Raw genomic sequence first — 21,541 nt, 5'->3', positions numbered from 1 at the left:
CCTTGGATTCTTATGAATGTAAAAACATTCCCACCATCTACACAGATGGATGTGCTTTTCGGAATGCTCAGATCAAATGGAAAGTTAACATGACAATTGGTGCATGTGGCAACACTTCTTTCAGAACACTGGCATTTCAACTTGATCCACTTGCCACTTACTGTGCGTCTTTCAGGATGCTCAAGGGCCTGTTTGTTTATGCCCCAGATACACACGCTTCATCTTCATTCGTGGTGCCTCAGCGCCATGGGGGGGAGAGCCTGGCCCAGGCCCTCGATCACCTATGGGTGGACCACAAAATGATGGGGGAAACACACCAAGCATTCCCACAATTGACATATCTGCCACTTGTTGGAAAAAGGCTAGTGTGTTTTCAGCCCCAATCTTCAGAAGATCTGTGTGGTATATGGCCAATTCCACAAATGGATTGGGTCGAAAGACTCATGAAATTTGTCCGAAGGAACAAACATCTCATCACTGTGGCAGGTGCATTTGCCAGATGGGGGGGACGTCCCCCAGACCCTATTGAAATGGCTCAGGCCACAACTTTTTCGCTGAACCACACTTTCTCAGGTGTTGGTATATCTCACCGTTCTAGCGGTGAACTGCGGAAACACCCAAAACTGGGAAAAAGCACGCTTGGATACCAACCATTGTGCTACACTGCTGACAAGCTACTGGTGAGGTCCCAGCACAGCACTGGCAAAACAATTCGCGAGCTCAGGTCTCATTGGTTTGGTCCTCATGCAGAGGCAGACAAACTGCCTCGCATCTGGAACCAGATCCCGCATCGTCAGTGTTTTATTAAACTGATTCTCAAACAAGTTCACTGTAACCCAATTAAACTATGCAAAAGCCCCATGGGACAAGTCGGGACCAATAATGCCCTAGGTTAAATCATAATACTGGGCCAAATACTTAGACACACTGAGTGTTCATTGTCCACCATTTTCTGGCCTGACGCAATTGTTAAATTGAGAACGTACCACACATTCATTGTCTGGAACTCACCTATCCGAGTAGCATAACCCACAACAAATTGGATATTTTGTTAAACCTAGAGTTTGAATCACCATTTCAAACCATTAGCATAGCAGTATAATAAATACGTGGAGAAGGGGGGGTGCCAATTTTTTTTTTTCTTTCTTTCTCCTCTCTTCAGGTGCCCAAAACATATTTTGTTTCCCTTCTGACTACGTTTGCTCCGCTATATTGTTCTCAATTGTTGACTAAGTAGTGGCTAATTATTGAAGCATACCTTATGGGTAGGTTGTCTTGATAAAGTTATAAAGGAACAAATAGCTAGCAAACTATTTGTGACCCTTTCCTATGCTTGTTGCCACACTATCACATTAAATTAACTATTTTATTCAGAACCAAAAGCCAATAGCTACAACAAAAAAAAAAAACTGATCATCAGAGAAATTGTATATCCATTAGACCAAAAACTCTGTCAGCGACCTTGTAGTAGATTGTCTTAAGAAAGCATGACCAACAGGACACCAATTGCATGAAAGATGTACCCTAACGTGCTCTGTCTACAGAAATCCACGTTGACATCGACCGATGACCCAACGTCCAGTGGCCCATCGATCGATGGGGGGGGAATGTAGTGGATTAACCAGAGGATTTCTTCATTGCTTGGACACAAACACACACTACCCCCACTTTACGGCCTATAAGGAAACTTCGAACCCAGAACACTCTAAAAAAACCTTGGAGTAATCTTTTTTTTCAAACAACCTTAAATTTCAAAATGACATTTACTGACTATTTCTTCACTCAGCCTCGCCCGAGAGCCCTAAATGCGAGTTTAGGGTAAAATTCTGTTTACATTCCTCCAAGTCATAAACCTCGGAGTTAATGTAAACATTTGGAACATTTGCAACACATTTGCAACATTTGCATCACTAGGACGGGACTACGGGACTTGAGAGAGGGTTCAAAACTTAATGAATGCCTTGGAAATTGTAAATTCACCAAATATATTATACCAATTTAGGGGTTTGTGCTTTCTGCAACCACTTAGAAATAAGATTCATGAAGTTAAAATGAATGCTCTTAGCTTGGAAATTACATTCCCAACACCAACTTCACCAACTTCCCCCACGGTCGTAAATTCCGACGACAGCCGCTTATCTAAACACAGCAGAGGGGAGGAATTTCTCACTAAGAAGATTTTGCTTAAAATACATATATATTGACTATATAAAAAAGGTGTTTTATAGAATGTTTACTAAATAATGGTATATGTGTCTGGTATATGGTATATGTGTTTGGATGTGTCCTGATTGAATTCTCCTACACATTCAAGTCTGAATCAACAAGGTTTAATTAGCATTTGATAATATAGCTTTATTTGGTTATCAGTGGTTTAATCATGTATTTTCTTTTAAGTGATTTAATTGGGTTTAAATAATATCATGACTCTTGATCTCTTTCTGACAGAGTACCATCCATCATTGTATTTCTAAGATTATCTTGAGTATTACAAAACTGTTTGTGGGCAATATATATATATTACATTTATTGTGATTCAATTGTAAGATTGTGTTTCCTGAATTTATCATCACAAACTGATATGCTGAAAAATGTATTTTGATCCACTGTTTAATTGAGTTTTCTTTTGGTTTGATCTATTAGAAAAATTCTGAAGCATGCTGACCATGTGAGCAAGGGGGGGTTTTATGGCCCTTTGTGAATCCCCACCAAAGTTTGAAATTGCTCCTAGACCAATCAAAACACAGACACTTGGGCCACAGAGCCAATCGGAGCTCAAGGGCCAAACAGGCCACAGAGTCTAATAGTAAACTGGGCAGACACAGTTCAGAGTTTCCAGTTTTTTTTTCAGAGTTTTCCAGCAGAGTCCAGTTTTAGTTCAGTTGGAGGAGTTGGCAGTTCAGTTGCAGTTAGAGAAGGAGTTGGAGAAGATGAGTTGAGGAAAACAGTTAGAGGAGAGAGGTTAGGGAGCCCAGAGATGGATAAAGGATAGACTGTTAGTTTAGTCATCTTAAGTTAGTTTTCTTAGACTAGTGCATTTAATCTTCAAGTATATTAATATTAGCTATCCTAGTTAAAATATCTAAGGTTATTTTACAATCTACGAAGCCAAGCATTATTCCATCTAAGTTTAGCTAAAGTACAGCTGAAAAGGAGATCCGCCAGATCCAACCCAGAAACCTGCGGTCCGGAGGCCACCAGCAAGCCACCTGAGAGCGAAGGGATTTCCCTGTGGGTTCTCATGGGGCTCCGTGCTGACACAGGAAGTCAAGCCACCCTGCAGACCGGCTCACGTGATCCTTTTTCGGGGTGAAGCATCAGACGACCAACCCAGGCGGACTCACCAAGGCCCACTTCAACAACTCAGAGTAAGGCAGAGCTGGGTTTAATCTTTCGGCAGATGGTGTCTGTTGGTCATGGTTTGGTCGGGTCTTTAATAGAGCGTCTTTAGTATAGATGACTCATTTTGAGTGGCTTGGTTGGAAATAAGAATTGGTTTCGTAGACTTAAAATGCCTTAGACCCTTATTTAGAAATACTCACTTAATAGTTATATTAATCTTTATTCCTTTCATATCAGCATTATAACGTGTTTGTTCTTTTATTTCTCATTTATTATTCTACACTATGATTTGATATCTAATGGCTACATTTATGACTTTTTAATGAATTATTTACTCATATCTGTGTGATTTAATAAATACTTTTATTTTACAAAACCTGTCATTTCAGTGTGTTTTTCTGGATAACTTGGTTATGAAAATTTCTGTCACCTGTAGAAACCACACCCTGAGATGTCTTGTGTTATTAATTAATTTGATTAATTAATTAATTAATTAATTAATCTAATTAAATTAATTTAATAACTGGCGCCCAATTAAAAAAATATTTCAACATCTCAATTAGCACCAGGTATTAAACCACTGAGCCGCTACAGATATTAAAAAGTAAAGAGAAGAAAAAAAAAAATAATAAATTCCACTTATTTCCCTGAATACCCACTTTTTCCCATTAGATTTCCCTTGTGTTTTTGATATGACATGCTTTAGACAAGTACCAGTTTCCCAGTGCTCAGTAATGACTAGAGAGCCAATACATTAGGGCTTGGGAGACGGGGGCCTTTTAAAGCCATGTCCAAGCACGCTTTACTTCTTCATGGTGACTGCTCAGAATTACCCAAAAACACCAAAAAACACAAAACAACAACCCACAAACATCTATTTCACCACAAACTAACACCACAATACCTCAGAAAAAATCTTCCATACACAATTCCTTAATTTTTAATCAAATTTAAAATTCAACTGCACCCCAATGCATCATGGGAAAGCTCTATGTCACAGGTCACATGACACTGTGTGGGTCAGTGTGAGTTCCTATTTTATATATTAAAAAGGCCACAGCAAATACAAAGCAAATGCCACAACGGAGCTTAACCAACTCACTAAAGAGCTCATGACAAACTTGATTGAAAGTAGGAAGGACATTGTAAAATAAGTAAACTTTTGTAAAAGATATTAAAAAGTAAAGAGAAGAAAAAAAAATAATAATAAATTCCACTTATTTCCCTGAATACCCACTTTTTCCCATTAGATTTCCCTTGTGTTTTTGATATTACATGCTTTAGACAAGTACCAGTTTCCCAGTGCTCAGTAATGACTACAGAGCCAATACATTAGGGCTTGGGAGACGGGGGCCTTTTAAAGCACGGTCCAAGCACGCTTTACTTCTTCATGGTGACTGCTCAGAATTACCCAAAAACACCAAAAAACACAAAACAACAACCCACAAACATCTATTTCACCACAAACTAACACCACAATACCTCAGAAAAAATCTTCCATACACAATTCCTTAATTTTTAATCAAATTTAAAATTCAACTGCACCCCAATGAATCATGGGAAAGCTCTATGTCACAGGTCACATGACACTGTGTGGGTCAGTGTGAGTTCCTATTTTATATATTAAAAAGGCCACAGCAAATACAAAGCAAATGCCACAACGGAGCTTAACCAACTCACTAAAGAGCTCATGACAAACTTGATTGAATGTAGGAAGGACATTGTAAAATAAGTAAACTTTTGTAAAAGATAATAAAAAGTAAAGAGAAGAAAAAAAATAATAATAAATTCCACTTATTTCCCTGAATACCCACTTTTTCCCATTAGATTTCCCTTGTGTTTTTGATATGACATGCTTTAGACAAGTACCAGTTTCCCAGTGCTCAGTAATGACTAGAGAGCCAATACATTAGGGCTTGGGAGACGGGGGCCTTTTAAAGCCATGTCCAAGCACGCTTTACTTCTTCATGGTGACTGCTCAGAATTACCGAAAAACACCAAAAAAACAAAACAACAACCCACAAACATCTATTTCACCACAAACTAACACCACAATGCCTCAGAAAAAGTCTTCCATACACAATTCCTTAATTTTTAATCAAATTTAAAATTCAACTGCACCCCAATGCATCATGGGAAAGCTCTATGTCACAGGTCACATGACACTGTGTGGGTCAGTGTGAGTTCCTATTTTATATATTAAAAAGGCCACAGCAAATACAAAGCAAATGCCACAACGGAGCTTAACCAACTCACTAAAGAGCTCATGACAAACTTGATTGAATGTAGGAAGGACATTGTAAAATAAGTAAACTTTTGTAAAAGATATTAAAAAGTAAAGAGAAGAAAAAAAAAAATAATAAATTCCACTTATTTCCCTGAATACCCACTTTTTCCCATTAGATTTCCCTTTTGTTTTTGATATGACATGCTTTAGACAAGTACCAGTTTCCCCCCACTAAACATTAGACGTCTTATGGACGTGCAGATCATGTCTATATTGCGTCGGTCGGTCCAAGACCAATTCTGTACGTCTACACGACGTGCAAACTAGGTCCGCTATTTGGACGTCTAACTATGACCCCACTTGGACGTCAATATGCAGTTAAACATTTGAACGTCGGACTAGGTCACTTTTTTGGACGTCATGGGGACGTCTAATACAGGTGCAGGAAATTAACATTATTTAAGAATATATTTATTTTTAAATGTATGTCAAAATTGTTGTTCTCAATATTGTTAATCACTATGAATATAGATTATTTATGATTAAGCATCATTTATTTCTAATTATTTATTTGAGTATTATATTTTTTATCTATTTAATTAATTAACGAATGTAGGTATTTATTTACGTATGTTTTTATTTTTATTTGGAAATGCAATTTATGTGGAAAATTGTTAAGTTGATTTCAACCAGTCAACGCCACTCTGATTTGCTGAGACCGCACGTCATCATAAACTCCACTCTGATATGCCGAGGCAAAACACGCTAAACATTTTTTGGCTGCTGCAGTAGCTCAGCTCAGCTCAGCTCAGCTCATTCAGTTCAGCTCGCTCAGCTCAGCTCCGCTCCGGACCGGACTCAGCTGCCAAGCTATAAGGTAAGATGATATGTATAAGTTAATGTATTTGTAGTGTTAGTTGTTTTAGCTCTGTGGTCTTAACCTGAACCTGCTGGCGTTGCCTCTCTTCCCAGGCAGTTAGCTAACTAGCTAGCTAGCTAACGATAGCTAAACAGTGGCCATAGTTAAAATGGAATTGGAATTACTTTTGAGAACGACCGTAATGCAAATAATATTTACTGTAACCGAAGCTTTAACGTAGAAGCATTGTCCGGTCATTAAGTCAATGCACTAACCAGAGCTAGGCTGATAAGCCAATCTAAGCTAAATCAAAGAACCGTCTTTGGCTAAATTCGCTAAGCTAGCGTTAAGTTATATAAGTTTGTGGCACCCACAATTAACCTAGGCAACTGGGGGCAATATCAAGTGCATTTTGAATAGCCTGAAGAAGTAAGTTTATGTTAATATTACATAAATAAGGCAATTTAAAATAGTTTGTTGTGGGAAAACATTTATTAAAATAGCTTAATATGATGTGTGAGAATTAAAACGGCACGATAATTCTGGTCAGGTGTTAAATGTGTTTTCCCGCCTTTAGCTTAGCATTAGCTTAGCGTTAGCTAAGCCATAGCATGAAGAAGTAAGTTTATGTTAATATTACATAAATAAGGCAATTTAAAATAGTTTGTTGTGGGAAAAAAAATATTAAAATAGCTTAATATGATGTGTGAGAATTAAAACGGCACGATAATTCTCGTCAGGTGTTAAATGTGTATTCCCGCCTTTAGCTTAGCGTTAGCTTATCGTTAGCTTAGCATTAGCTAAGCCATAGCATGAAGAAGTAAGTTTATGTGAATATTACATAAATAAGGCAATTTAAAATAGTTTGTTGTGGGGAAAAAAATATTAAAATAGCTTAATATGATGTGTGAGAATTAAAACGGCACGATAATTCTCGTCAGGTGTTAAATGTGTATTCCCGACTTTAGCTTAGCGTTAGCTTATCGTTAGCTTAGCATTAGCTAAGCCATAGCATGAAGAAGTAAGTTTATGTGAATATTACATAAATAAGGCAATTTAAAATAGTTTGTTGTGGGAAAAAAATAATTAAAATAGCTTAATATGATGTGTGAGAATTAAAACGGCACGATAATTCTCGTCAGGTGTTAAATGTGTATTCCCGCCGTTAGCTTAGCGTTAGCTAAGCCATAGTGTGAAGAAGTAAGTTTATGTGAATATTACATAAATAAGGCAATTTAAAATAGTTTGTTGTGGGACAAAAATAAATGGCCATCTTCAACATTTTCTGAGATTTCTAATTTGTCTTTTTCTACTTGTGCAGATGGAGTCATGAAATGTGACGGGACAGCCACCGAGGACTTCATACTTCGGAGCATCTCAAACATGCACCACAAAGACGTGGAGGACACACCGCTGTCTCTCAGGACCTAGAATCTTAATGAAAGTATAATGATGTTAAGGGAAGGTGTAATGGAAAGGTGTAATGTAAAGTTGTAATGGTGTTAAGGGAAGGTGTAGTGGAAAGGTGTGATAGTGTTGAGGGAAGGTGTAATGTTAAAGGTGTGATAGTGTTGAGGGAAGGTGTAATAGTGTTGAGGGAAGGGGTAATGTTAAAGGTGTAATAGTGTTGAGGGAAGGGGTAATGTTAAAGGTGTAATAGTGTTAAGGGAAGGTATAATATTGTTAAGGGAAGGTGTAATGCAGGGGTCTCAAACTCATTTTTGCCGAGGGCCACATTGACATATTGGCTGTCCTCTGAGGGCCAGATGTAACTTACAAATATAAGAAAATGTAACCAGATGTAATATAAAATGAATGTAATTACTCCTTAATGTTAAATAACTCTCAATATACTATTTATTCAATCAAATATTACAGTTGCATGGAAAAATGTTTGCTTGTTGCTCTATTAACATAAATCCTTTTAATTTGTCATGTTATGAAATCCAAAAACTCCATCAATCAAGAACCAAACTATTCAAGTGAATAGAAATTACATCAAGTACAAGTTATATTAACTTTGATCAAAACGTTTGATACTGAAATAAGGCTTAATATATATAAAATCAAAAATTGTGAGCTGTGACAGATTTAGCATTTCCTCAGATTTAGCAGTTCCTCATCCAACCACTAGTCGGAGCTGCAGCTGCAGCACCACAAGCCCGCAGTCTTTGCTTAGTCAGAGCTACAGCCCAGCCACGGGCTACAGGACTCAGCTGAGCCAGTCTGGAGCGTTATGAAATTTGTTAAGTTCTTCTGTGTATGAAATAAAATAACCCCACTAACTGGATAATACAGCTCTCTACAGTTCATCTTTCAGCCCAAGCAGCTAACAGCAGCAGGTTAGAGCAGCGTCACGGAGGCACTGCTGGGATTACATTATAAACAGGTCAGTTAGCGCGCTGCTAACCTCAGGATGTTTATAACTACGGAGTTTAGTGGACACACCACGGCAGCAAGGTTAGACTGTTGAAGGCTACTGAAGACTACTAAAGCAGGCAACGCAGCGTAAGCAAAAAAAAAAAAAAAACCACACACACACACCAAAATACAAGTTAAGATAAAATATGAAAACGAACATAATAAAGCATAAATAATTAAACTGAATTGCGGGCCAGATGTATGTTTATTTTGTTAACCCGTGAGGGGCCGTATGAAACCGCGTGGGCCGGTACTGAGACCCCTGGTGTAATGTAAAGGTGTAATAGTGTTGAGGGAAGGTATAATATTGTTAAGGGAAGGTGTAATGTTAAAGGTGTAATAGTTTTGAGGGAAGGTGTAATAGTGTTAAGGGAAGGTATAATATTGTTAAGGGAAGGTGTAATGTAAAGGTGTAATAGTGTTGAGGGAAGGTATAATATTGTTAAGGGAAGGTGTAATGTAAAGCTGTAATAGTTTTAAGGGAAGGTAAATGTTTAGTGAAATTGTTATGGTGTGAATCTAAGGTGTATGTTATGTTGATGTAAAATAAAGGCATTAACCCCAAATGAGATTTACTCATTATGTTTATTATTATATTAATGTTTCCCCAAACAGAAAGGGTCAATTTAAAATCAACAGTGGTAAGATGGGGGTAATTAATTTATCCCTTGCTTTTACTGGTTCTTTGCAGGTTGACATGTTTTGAAAAAAGTGAGAGGGTTGAAATGCAATTTATTTGTAAAGCATATTGTGTATAACTAACGTGCATAACTAGTTCCAGAAGGTTGTGAACCTGTTCCAGTAATTGTTTGGCTTAGCTTTGTATGCGTTTCCAGTTAACTGCTGAAGCTGGAACAATGGAACAGTTGCCACCGTCTGAAATGGCACTACAGTTATGCAGGGAGCCTCAAAGTAGTTGGTCTATAAAACGTATACATGTAAATTTCACATAGAAAAGACGTCCACAACGACTTAATTTAAACTAGAATTAGCCCTTATCCGGAGGTCTGGGGGACGTCAATACTGGACGTGCAGAAGACGTCAGAAAAAAGACGTCGTCTGGCGTCACAGTCTGCACCTTCAGGAGACCAAAATTGGACGTGCAAAAATGACCTAGAAAAGAAGTCGTTTCAACGTCTCTTTGTTTAGTGGGCCAGTGCTCAGTAATGACTACAGAGCCAATACATTAGAGCTTGGGAGACGGGGGCCTTTTAAAGCCATGTCCAAGCACGCTTTACTTCTTCATGGTGACTGCTCAGAATTACCCAAAAACACCAAAAAAACAAAACAACAACCCACAAACATCTATTTCACCACAAACTAACACCACAATACCTCAGAAAAAATCTTCCATACACAATTCCTTAATTATTAATCAAATTTAAAATTCAACTGCACCCCAATGCATCATGGGAAAGCTCTATGTCACAGGTCACATGACACTGTGTGGGTCAGTGTGAGTTCCTATTTTATATATTAAAAAGGCCACAGCAAATACAAAGCAAATGCCACAACGGAGCTTAACCAACTCACTAAAGAGCTCATGACAAACTTGATTGAAAGTAGGAAGGACATTGTAAAATAAGTAAACTTTTGTAAAAGATATTAAAAAGTAAAGAGAAGAAAAAAAAATAATAATAAATTCCACTTATTTCCCTGAATACCCACTTTTTCCCCATTAGATTTCCCTTGTGTTTTTGATATGACATGCTTTAGACAAGTACCAGTTTCCCAGTGCTCAGTAATGACTACAGAGGCAATACATTAGACTTGGGAGATGGGGGCCATTTAAAGCACGGTCCAAGCACGCTTTACTTCTTCATGGTGACTGCTCAGAATTACCCAAAAACACCAAAAAACACAAAACAACAACCCACAAACATCTATTTCACCACAAACTAACACCACAATACCTCAGAAAAAAATCTTCCATACACAATTCCTTAATTTTTAATCAAATTTAAAATTCAACTGCACCCCAATGAATCATGGGAAAGCTCTATGTCACAGGTCACATGACACTGTGTGGGTCAGTGTGAGTTCCTATTTTATATATTAAAAAGGCCACAGCAAATACAAAGCAAATGCCACAACGGAGCTTAACCAACTCACTAAAGAGCTCATGACAAACTTGATTGAATGTAGGAAGGACATTGTAAAATAAGTAAACTTTTGTAAAAGATATTAAAAAGTAAAGAGAAGAAAAAAAAATAATAATAAATTCCACTTATTTCCCTGAATACCCACTTTTTCCCATTAGATTTCCCTTGTGTTTTTGATATGACATGCTTTAGACAAGTACCAGTTTCCCAGTGCTCAGTAATGACTAGAGAGCCAATACATTAAGGCTTGGGAGACGGGGGCCTTTTAAAGCCATGTCCAAGCACGCTTTACTTCTTCATGGTGACTGCTCAGAACTACCCAAAAACACCAAAAAAACAAAACAACAACCCACAAACATCTATTTCACCACAAACTAACACCACAATGCCTCAGAAAAAATCTTCCATACACAATTCCTTAATTTTTAATCAAATTTAAAATTCAACTGCACCCCAATGCATCATGGGAAAGTTCTATGTCACAGGTCACATGACACTGTGTGGGTCAGTGTGAGTTCCTATTTTATATATTAAAAAGGCCACAGCAAATACAAAGCAAATGCCACAACGGAGCTTAACCAACTCACTAAAGAGCTCATGACAAACTTGATTGAAAGTAGGAAGGACATTGTAAAATAAGTAAACTTTTGTAAAAGATATTAAAAAGTAAAGAGAAGAAAAAAAAAATAATAAATTCCACTTATTTCCCTGAATACCCACTTTTTCCCATTAGATTTCCCTTGTGTTTTTGATATGACATGCTTTAGACAAGTACCAGTTTCCCAGTGCTCAGTAATGACTAGAGAGCCAATACATTAGGGCTTGGGAGACGGGGGCCTTTTAAAGCACGGTCCAAGCACGCTTTACTTCTTCATGGTGACTGCTCAGAATTACCCAAAAACACCAAAAAACACAAAACAACAACCCACAAACATCTATTTCACCACAAACTAACACCACAATACCTCAGAAAAAATCTTCCATACACAATTCCTTAATTTTTAATCAAATTTAAAATTCAACTGCACCCCAATGAATCATGGGAAAGCTCTATGTCACAGGTCACATGACACTGTGTGGGTCAGTGTGAGTTCCTATTTTATATATTAAAAAGGCCACAGCAAATACAAAGCAAATGCCACAACGGAGCTTAACCAACTCACTAAAGAGCTCATGACAAACTTGATTGAATGTAGGAAGGACATTGTAAAATAAGTAAACTTTTGTAAAAGATATTAAAAAGTAAAGAGAAGAAAAAAAAAAAATAATAAATTCCACTTATTTCCCTGAATACCCACTTTTTCCCATTAGATTTCCCTTGTGTTTTTGATATGACATGCTTTAGACAAGTACCAGTTTCCCAGTGCTCAGTAATGACTACAGAGCCACTACATTAGGGCTTGGGAGACGGGGGCCTTTTAAAGCCATGTCCAAGCACGCTTTACTTCTTCATGGTGACTGCTCAGAATTACCCAAAAACACCAAAAAAACAAAACAACAACCCACAAACATCTATTTCACCACAAACTAACACCACAATGCCTCAGAAAAAATCTTCCATACACAATTCCTTAATTTTTAATCAAATTTAAAATTCAACTGCACCCCAATGCATCATGGGAAAGCTCTATGTCACAGGTCACATGACACTGTGTGGGTCAGTGTGAGTTCCTATTTTATATATAAAAAAGGCCACAGCAAATACAAAGCAAATGCCACAACGGAGCTTAACCAACTCACTAAAGAGCTCATGACAAACTTGATTGAAAGTAGGAAGGACATTGTAAAATAAGTAAACTTTTGTAAAAGATATTAAAAAGTAAAGAGAAGAAAAAAATAAATAAATTCCACTTATTTCCCTGAAAACCCACTTTTTCCCATTAGATTTTCCTTGTGTTTTTGATATGACATGCTTTAGACAAGTACCAGTTTCCCAGTGCTCAGTAATGACTACAGAGCCAACACATTAGGGCTTGGGAGACGGGGGCCTTTTAAAGCCATGTCCAAGCACGCTTTACTTCTTCATGGTGACTGCTCAGAATTACCCAAAAACACCAAAAAAACAAAACAACAACCCACAAACATCTATTTCACCACAAACTAACACCACAATACCTCAGAAAAAATCTTCCATACACGATTCCTTAATTTTTAATCAAATTTAAAATTCAACTGCACCCCAATGCATCATGGGAAAGCTCTATGTCACAGGTCACATGACACTGTGTGGGTCAGTGTGAGTTCCTATTTTATATATTAAAAAGGCCACAGCAAATACAAAGCAAATGCCACAACGGAGCTTAACCAACTCACTAAAGAGCTCATGACAAACTTGATTGAAAGTAGGAAGGACATTGTAAAATAAGTAAACTTTTGTAAAAGATATTAAAAAGTAAAGAGAAGAAAAAAATAATAATAATAAATTCCACTTATTTCCCTGAATACCCACTTTTTCCCATTAGATTTCCCTTGTGTTTTTGATATGACATGCTTTAGACAAGTACCAGTTTCCCAGTGCTCAGTAATGACTACAGAGCCAATACATTAGGGCTTGGGAGACGGGGGCCTTTTAAAGCCATGTCCAAGCACGCTTTACTTCTTCATGGTGACTGCTCAGAATTACCCAAAAACACCAAAAAACACAAAACAACAACCCACAAACATCTATTTCACCACAAACTAACACCACAATACCTCAGAAAAAAATCTTCCATACACAATTCCTTAATTTTTAATCAAATTTAAAATTCAACTGCACCCCAATGAATCATGGGAAAGCTCTATGTCACAGGTCACATGACACTGTGTGGGTCAGTGTGAGTTCCTATTTTATATATTAAAAAGGCCACAGCAAATACAAAGCAAATGCCACAACGGAGCTTAACCAACTCACTAAAGAGCTCATGACAAACTTGATTGAATGTAGGAAGGACATTGTAAAATAAGTAAACTTTTGTAAAAGATATTAAAAAGTAAAGAGAAGAAAAAAAAATAATAATAAATTCCACTTATTTCCCTGAATACCCACTTTTTCCCATTAGATTTCCCTTGTGTTTTTGATATGACATGCTTTAGACAAGTACCAGTTTCCCAGTGCTCAGTAATGACTAGAGAGCCAATACATTAGGGCTTGGGAGACGGGGGCCTTTTAAAGCACGGTCCAAGCACGCTTTACTTCTTCATGGTGACTGCTCAGAATTACCCAATAACACCAAAAAACACAAAGCAACAACCCACAAACATCTATTTCACCACAAACTAACACCACAATACCTCAGAAAAAATCTTCCATACACGATTCCTTAATTTTTAATCAAATTTAAAATTCAACTGCACCCCAATGCATCATGGGAAAGCTCTATGTCACAGGTCACATGACACTGTGTGGGTCAGTGTGAGTTCCTATTTTATATATTAAAAAGGCCACAGCAAATACAAAGCAAATGCCACAACGGAGCTTAACCAACTCACTAAAGAGCTCATGACAAACTTGATTGAAAGTAGGAAGGACATTGTAAAATAAGTAAACTTTTGTAAAAGATATTAAAAAGTAAAGAGAAGAAAAAAAAAAAAATAAATTCCACTTATTTCCCTGAATACCCACTTTTTCCCATTAGATTTCCCTTGTGTTTTTGATATGACATGCTTTAGACAAGTACCAGTTTCCCAGTGCTCAGTAATGACTACAGAGCCAATACATTATGGCTTGGGAGACGGGGGCCTTTTAAAGCACGGTCCAAGCACGCTTTACTTCTTCATGGTGACTGCTCAGAATTACCCAATAACACCAAAAAACACAAAGCAACAACCCACAAACATCTATTTCACCACAAACTAACACCACAATACCTCAGAAAAAATCTTCCATACACGATTCCTTAATTTTTAATCAAATTTAAAATTCAACTGCACCCCAATGAATCATGGGAAAGCTCTATGTCACAGGTCACATGACACTGTGTGGGTCAGTGTGAGTTCCTATTTTATATATTAAAAAGGCCACAGCAAATACAAAGCAAATGCCACAACGGAGCTTAACCAACTCACTAAAGAGCTCATGACAAACTTGATTGAATGTAGGAAGGACATTGTAAAATAAGTAAACTTTTGTAAAAGATATTAAAAAGTAAAGAGAAGAAAAAAAATTATAATAAATTCCACTTATTTCCCTGAATACCCACTTTTTCCCATTAGATTCCCCTTGTGTTTTTGATATGACATGCTTTAGACAAGTACCAGTTTCCCAGTGCTCAGTAATGACTAGAGAGCCAATACATTAGGGCTTGGGAGACGGGGGCCTTTTAAAGCACGGTCCAAGCACGCTTTACTTCTTCATGGTGACTGCTCAGAATTACCCAATAACACCAAAAAACACAAAGCAACAACCCACAAACATCTATTTCACCACAAACTAACACCACAATACCTCAGAAAAAATCTTCCATACACGATTCCTTAATTTTTAATCAAATTTAAAATTCAACTGCACCCCAATGAATCATGGGAAAGCTCTATGTCACAGGTCACATGACACTGTGTGGGTCAGTGTGAGTTCCTATTTTATATATTAAAAAGGCCACAGCAAATACAAAGCAAATGCCACAACGGAGCTTAACCAACTCACTAAAGAGCTCATGACAAACTTGATTGAATGTAGGAAGGACATTGTAAAATAAGTAAACTTTTGTAAAAGATATTAAAAAGTAAAGAGAAGAAAAAAAATTATAATAAATTCCACTTATTTCCCTGAATACCCACTTTTTCCCATTAGATTCCCCTTGTGTTTTTGATATGACATGCTTTAGACAAGTACCAGTTTCCCAGTGCTCAGTAATGACTAGAGAGCCAATACATTAGGGCTTGGGAGACGGGGGCCTTTTAAAGCACGGTCCAAGCACGCTTTACTTCTTCATGGTGACTGCTCAGAATTACCCAATAACACCAAAAAACACAAAGCAACAACCCACAAACATCTATTTCACCACAAACTAACACCACAATACCTCAGAAAAAATCTTCCATACACAATTCCTTAATTTTTAATCAAATTTAAAATTCAACTGCACCCCAATGCATCATGGGAAAGCTCTATGTCACAGGTCACATGACACTGTGTGGGTCAGTGTGAGTTCCTATTTTATATATTAAAAAGGCCACAGCAAATACAAAGCAAATGCCACAACGGAGCTTAACCAACTCACTAAAGAGCTCATGACAAACTTGATTGAAAGTAGGAAGGACATTGTAAAATAAGTAAACTTTTGTAAAAGATATTAAAAAGTAAAGAGAAGAAAAAAAAAATAATAAATTCCACTTATTTCCCTGAATACCCACTTTTTCCCATTAGATTTCCCTTGTGTTTTTGATATGACATGCTTTAGACAAGTACCAGTTTCCCAGTGCTCAGTAATGACTACAGAGCCAATACATTAGGGCTTGGGAGACGGGGGCCTTTTAAAGCACGGTCCAAGCACGCTTTACTTCTTCATGGTGACTGCTCAGAATTACCCAATAACACCAAAAAACACAAAGCAACAACCCACAAACATCTATTTCACCACAAACTAACACCACAATACCTCAGAAAAAATCTTCCATACACGATTCCTTAATTTTTAATCAAATTTAAAATTCAACTGCACCCCAATGAATCATGGGAAAGCTCTATGTCACAGGTCACATGACACTGTGTGGGTCAGTGTGAGTTCCTATTTTATATATTAAAAAGGCCACAGCAAATACAAAGCAAATGCCACAACGGAGCTTAACCAACTCACTAAAGAGCTCATGACAAACTTGATTGAATGTAGGAAGGACATTGTAAAATAAGTAAACTTTTGTAAAAGATATTAAAAAGTAAAGAGAAGAAAAAAAAATAATAATAAATTCCACTTATTTCCCTGAATACCCACTTTTTCCCATTAGATTTCCCTTGTGTTTTTGATATGACATGCTTTAGACAAGTACCAGTTTCCCAGTGCTCAGTAATGACTACAGAGATAATACATTAGGGCTTGGGAGACGGGGGCCTTTTAAAGCCATGTCCAAGCACGCTTTACTTCTTCATGGTGACTGCTCAGAATTACCCAAAAACACCAAAAAAACAAAACAACAACCCACAAACATCTATTTCACCACAAACTAACACCACAATGCCTCAGAAAAAATCTTCCATACACAATTCCTTAATTTTTAATCAAATTTAAAATTCAACTGCACCCCAATGCATCATGGGAAAGCTCTATGTCACAGGTCACATGACACTGTGTGGGTCAGTGTGAGTTCCTATTTTATATATTAAAAAGGCCACAGCAAATACAAAGCAAATGCCACAACGGAGCTTAACCAACTCACTAAAGAGCTCATGACAAACTTGATTGAAAGTAGGAAGGACATTGTAAAATAAGTAAACTTTTGTAAAAGATATTAAAAAGTAAAGAGAAGAAAAAAAAAATAAATTCCACTTATTTCCCTGAAAACCCACTTTTTCCCATTAGATTTCCCTTGTGTTTTTGATATGACATGCTTTAGACAAGTACCAGTTTCCCAGTGCTCAGTAATGACTACAGATCCAACACATTAGGGCTTGGGAGACGGGGGCCTTTTAAAGCCATGTCCAAGCACGCTTTACTTCTTCATGGTGACTGCTCAGAATTACCAAAAAACACCAAAAAACACAAAACAACAACCCACAAACATCTATTTCACCACAAACTAACACCACAATACCTCAGAAAAAATCTTCCATACACAATTCCTTAATTTTTAATCAAATTTAAAATTCAACTGCACCCCAATGCATCATGGGAAAGCTCTATGTCACAGGTCACATGACACTGTGTGGGTCAGTGTGAGTTCCTATTTTATATATTAAAAAGGCCACAGCAAATACAAAGCAAATGCCACAACGGAGCTTAACCAACTCACTAAAGAGCTCATGACAAACTTGATTGAAAGTAGGAAGGACATTGTAAAATAAGTAAACTTTTGTAAAAGATATTAAAAAGTAAAGAGAAGAAAAAAAAATAATAATAAATTCCACTTATTTCCCTGAATACCCACTTTTTCCCATTAGATTTCCCTTGTGTTTTTGATATGACATGCTTTAGACAAGTACCAGTTTCCCAGTGCTCAGTAATGACTACAGAGCCAATACATTATGGCTTGGGAGACGGGGGACTTTTAAAGCACGGTCCAAGCACGCTTTACTTCTTCATGGTGACTGCTCAGAATTACCCAATAACACCAAAAAACACAAAGCAACAACCCACAAACATCTATTTCACCACAAACTAACACCACAATACCTCAGAAAAAATCTTCCATACACAATTCCTTAATTATTAATCAAATTTAAAATTCAACTGCACCCCAATGCATCATGGGAAAGCTCTATGTCACAGGTCACATGACACTGTGTGGGTCAGTGTGAGTTCCTATTTTATATATTAAAAAGGCCACAGCAAATACAAAGCAAATGCCACAACGGAGCTTAACCAACTCACTAAAGAGCTCATGACAAACTTGATTGAAAGTAGGAAGGACATTGTAAAATAAGTAAACTTTTGTAAAAGATATTAAAAAGTAAAGAGAAGAAAAAAATAATAATAATAAATTCCACTTATTTCCCTGAATACCCACTTTTTCCCATTAGATTTCCCTTGTGTTTTTGATATGACATGCTTTAGACAAGTACCAGTTTCCCAGTGCTCAGTAATGACTACAGAGCCAATACATTAGGGCTTGGGAGACGGGGGCCTTTTAAAGCACGGTCCAAGCACGCTTTACTTCTTCATGGTGACTGCTCAGAATTACCCAAAAACACCAAAAAACACAAAACAACAACCCACAAACATCTATTTCACCACAAACTAACACCACAATACCTCAGAAAAAATCTTCCATACACAATTCCTTAATGATTAATCAAATTTAAAATTCAACTGCACCCCAATGCATCATGGGAAAGCTCTATGTCACAGGTCACATGACACTGTGTGGGTCAGTGTGAGTTCCTATTTTATATATTAAAAAGGCCACAGCAAATACAAAGCAAATGCCACAACGGAGCTTAACCAACTCACTAAAGAGCTCATGACAAACTTGATTGAAAGTAGGAAGGACATTGTAAAATAAGTAAACTTTTGTAAAAGATATTAAAAAGTAAAGAGAAGAAAAAAAAAAAAAAAATTCCACTTATTTCCCTGAATACCCACTTTTTCCCATTAGATTTCCCTTGTGTTTTTGATATGACATGCTTTAGACAAGTACCAGTTTCCCAGTGCTCAGTAATGACTACAGAGCCAATACATTAGGGCTTGGGAGACGGGGGCCTTTTAAAGCACGGTCCAAGCACGCTTTACTTCTTCATGGTGACTGCTCAGAATTACCCAAAAACACCAAAAAAACAAAACAACAACCCACAAACATCTATTTCACCACAAACTAACACCACAATACCTCAGAAAAAATCTTCCATACACGATTCCTTAATTTTTAATCAAATTTAAAATTCAACTGCACCCCAATGCATCATGGGAAAGCTCTATGTCACAGGTCACATGACACTGTGTGGGTCAGTGTGAGTTCCTATTTTATATATTAAAAAGGCCACAGCAAATACAAAGCAAATGCCACAACGGAGCTTAACCAACTCACTAAAGAGCTCATGACAAACTTGATTGAAAGTAGGAAGGACATTGTAAAATAAGTAAACTTTTGTAAAAGATATTAAAAAGTAAAGAGAAGAAAAAAATAATAATAATAAATTCCACTTATTTCCCTGAATACCCACTTTTTCCCATTAGATTTCCCTTGTGTTTTTGATATGACATGCTTTAGACAAGTACCAGTTTCCCAGTGCTCAGTAATGACTACAGAGCCAATACATTAGGGCTTGGGAGACGGGGGCCTTTTAAAGCCATGTCCAAGCACGCTTTACTTCTTCATGGTGACTGCTCAGAATTACCCAAAAACACCAAAAAACACAAAACAACAACCCACAAACATCTATTTCACCACAAACTAACACCACAATACCTCAGAAAAAATCTTCCATACACAATTCCTTAATGATTAATCAAATTTAAAATTCAACTGCACCCCAATGCATCATGGGAAAGCTCTATGTCACAGGTCACATGACACTGTGTGGGTCAGTGTGAGTTCCTATTTTATATATTAAAAAGGCCACAGCAAATACAAAGCAAATGCCACAACGGAGCTTAACCAACTCACTAAAGAGCTCATGACAAACTTGATTGAAAGTAGGAAGGACATTGTAAAATAAGTAAACTTTTGTAAAAGATATTAAAAAGTAAAGAGAAGAAAAAAAAAATAATAATAAATTCCACTTATTTCCCTGAATACCCACTTTTTCCCATTAGATTTCCCTTGTGTTTTTGATATGACATGCTTTAGACAAGTACCAGTTTCCCAGTGCTCAGTAATGACTAGAGAGCCAATACATTAGGGCTTGGGAGACCGGGGCCTTTTAAAGCCATGTCCAAGCACGCTTTACTTCTTCATGGTGACTGCTCAGAATTACCCAAAAACACCAAAAAACACAAAACAACAACCCACAAACATCTATTTCACCACAAACTAACACCACATAACCTCAGAAAAAATCTTCCATACACAATTCCTTAATTTTTAATCAAATTTAAAATTCAACTGCACCCCAATGCATCATGGGAAAGCTCTATGTCACAGGTCACATGACACTGTGTGGGTCAGTGTGAGTTCCTATTTTATATATTAAAAAGGCCACAGCAAATACAAAGCAAATGCCACAACGGAGCTTAACCAACTCACTAAAGAGCTCATGACAAACTTGATTGAAAGTAGGAAGGACATTGTAAAATAAGTAAACTTTTGTAAAAGATATTAAAAAGTAAAGAGAAGAAAAAAAAAATAATAATAAATTCCACTCATTTCCCAGAATACCCTCTTTTTCCCATTAGATTTCCCTTGTGTTTTTGATATGACATGCTTTAGACAAGTACCAGTTTCCCAGTGCTCAGTAATGACTAGAGAGCCAATACATTATGGCTTGGGAGACGGGGGCCTTTTAAAGCACGGTCCAAGCACGCTTTACTTCTTCATGGTGACTGCTCAGAATTACCCAAAAACACCAAAAAACACAAAACAACAACCCACAAACATCTATTTCACCACAAACTAACACCACAATACCTCAGAAAAAATCTTCCATACACGATTCCTTAATGATTAATCAAATTTAAAATTCAACTGCACCCCAATGCATCATGGGAAAGCTCTATGTCACAGGTCACATGACACTGTGTGGGTCAGTGTGAGTTCCTATTTTATATATTAAAAAGGCCACAGCAAATACAAAGCAAATGCCACAACGGAGCTTAACCAACTCACTAAAGAGCTCATGACAAACTTGATTGAAAGTAGGAAGGACATTGTAAAATAAGTAAACTTTTGTAAAAGATATTAAAAAGTAAAGAGAAGAAAAAAAAAAAAAAAATTCCACTTATTTCCCTGAATACCCACTTTTTCCCATTAGATTTCCCTTGTGTTTTTGATATGACATGCTTTAGACAAGTACCAGTTTCC

General features: G+C 37.0%; 1 protein-coding gene and 1 long non-coding RNA gene across 2 annotated transcripts in view; one reads left to right on the top strand and one right to left on the bottom strand.

Annotated features, from left to right (window-relative positions):
• The window catches only part of LOC103029841 (cytochrome P450 2B4), a 281,849-nt gene that overhangs the window by 206,928 nt on the left and 53,380 nt on the right, over positions 1-21,541 (bottom strand). The gene's annotated exons all lie outside the window — the stretch shown is intronic.
• Positions 6,129-9,418, top strand: LOC125780539 (uncharacterized). The gene is made up of 3 exons (XR_007423767.1): positions 6,129-6,446; positions 7,750-8,121; positions 9,170-9,418. It is a non-coding gene; the product is annotated as an uncharacterized LOC125780539 (long non-coding RNA).

This window comes from Astyanax mexicanus, chromosome 13 (genome assembly GCF_023375975.1).
Source record: "Astyanax mexicanus isolate ESR-SI-001 chromosome 13, AstMex3_surface, whole genome shotgun sequence".
Lineage (NCBI taxonomy): Eukaryota > Metazoa > Chordata > Actinopteri > Characiformes > Acestrorhamphidae > Astyanax > Astyanax mexicanus.
The sequence above is the reverse complement of the archived record's forward strand: the minus strand, read 5'-3'. Positions and strand labels throughout refer to the sequence as shown.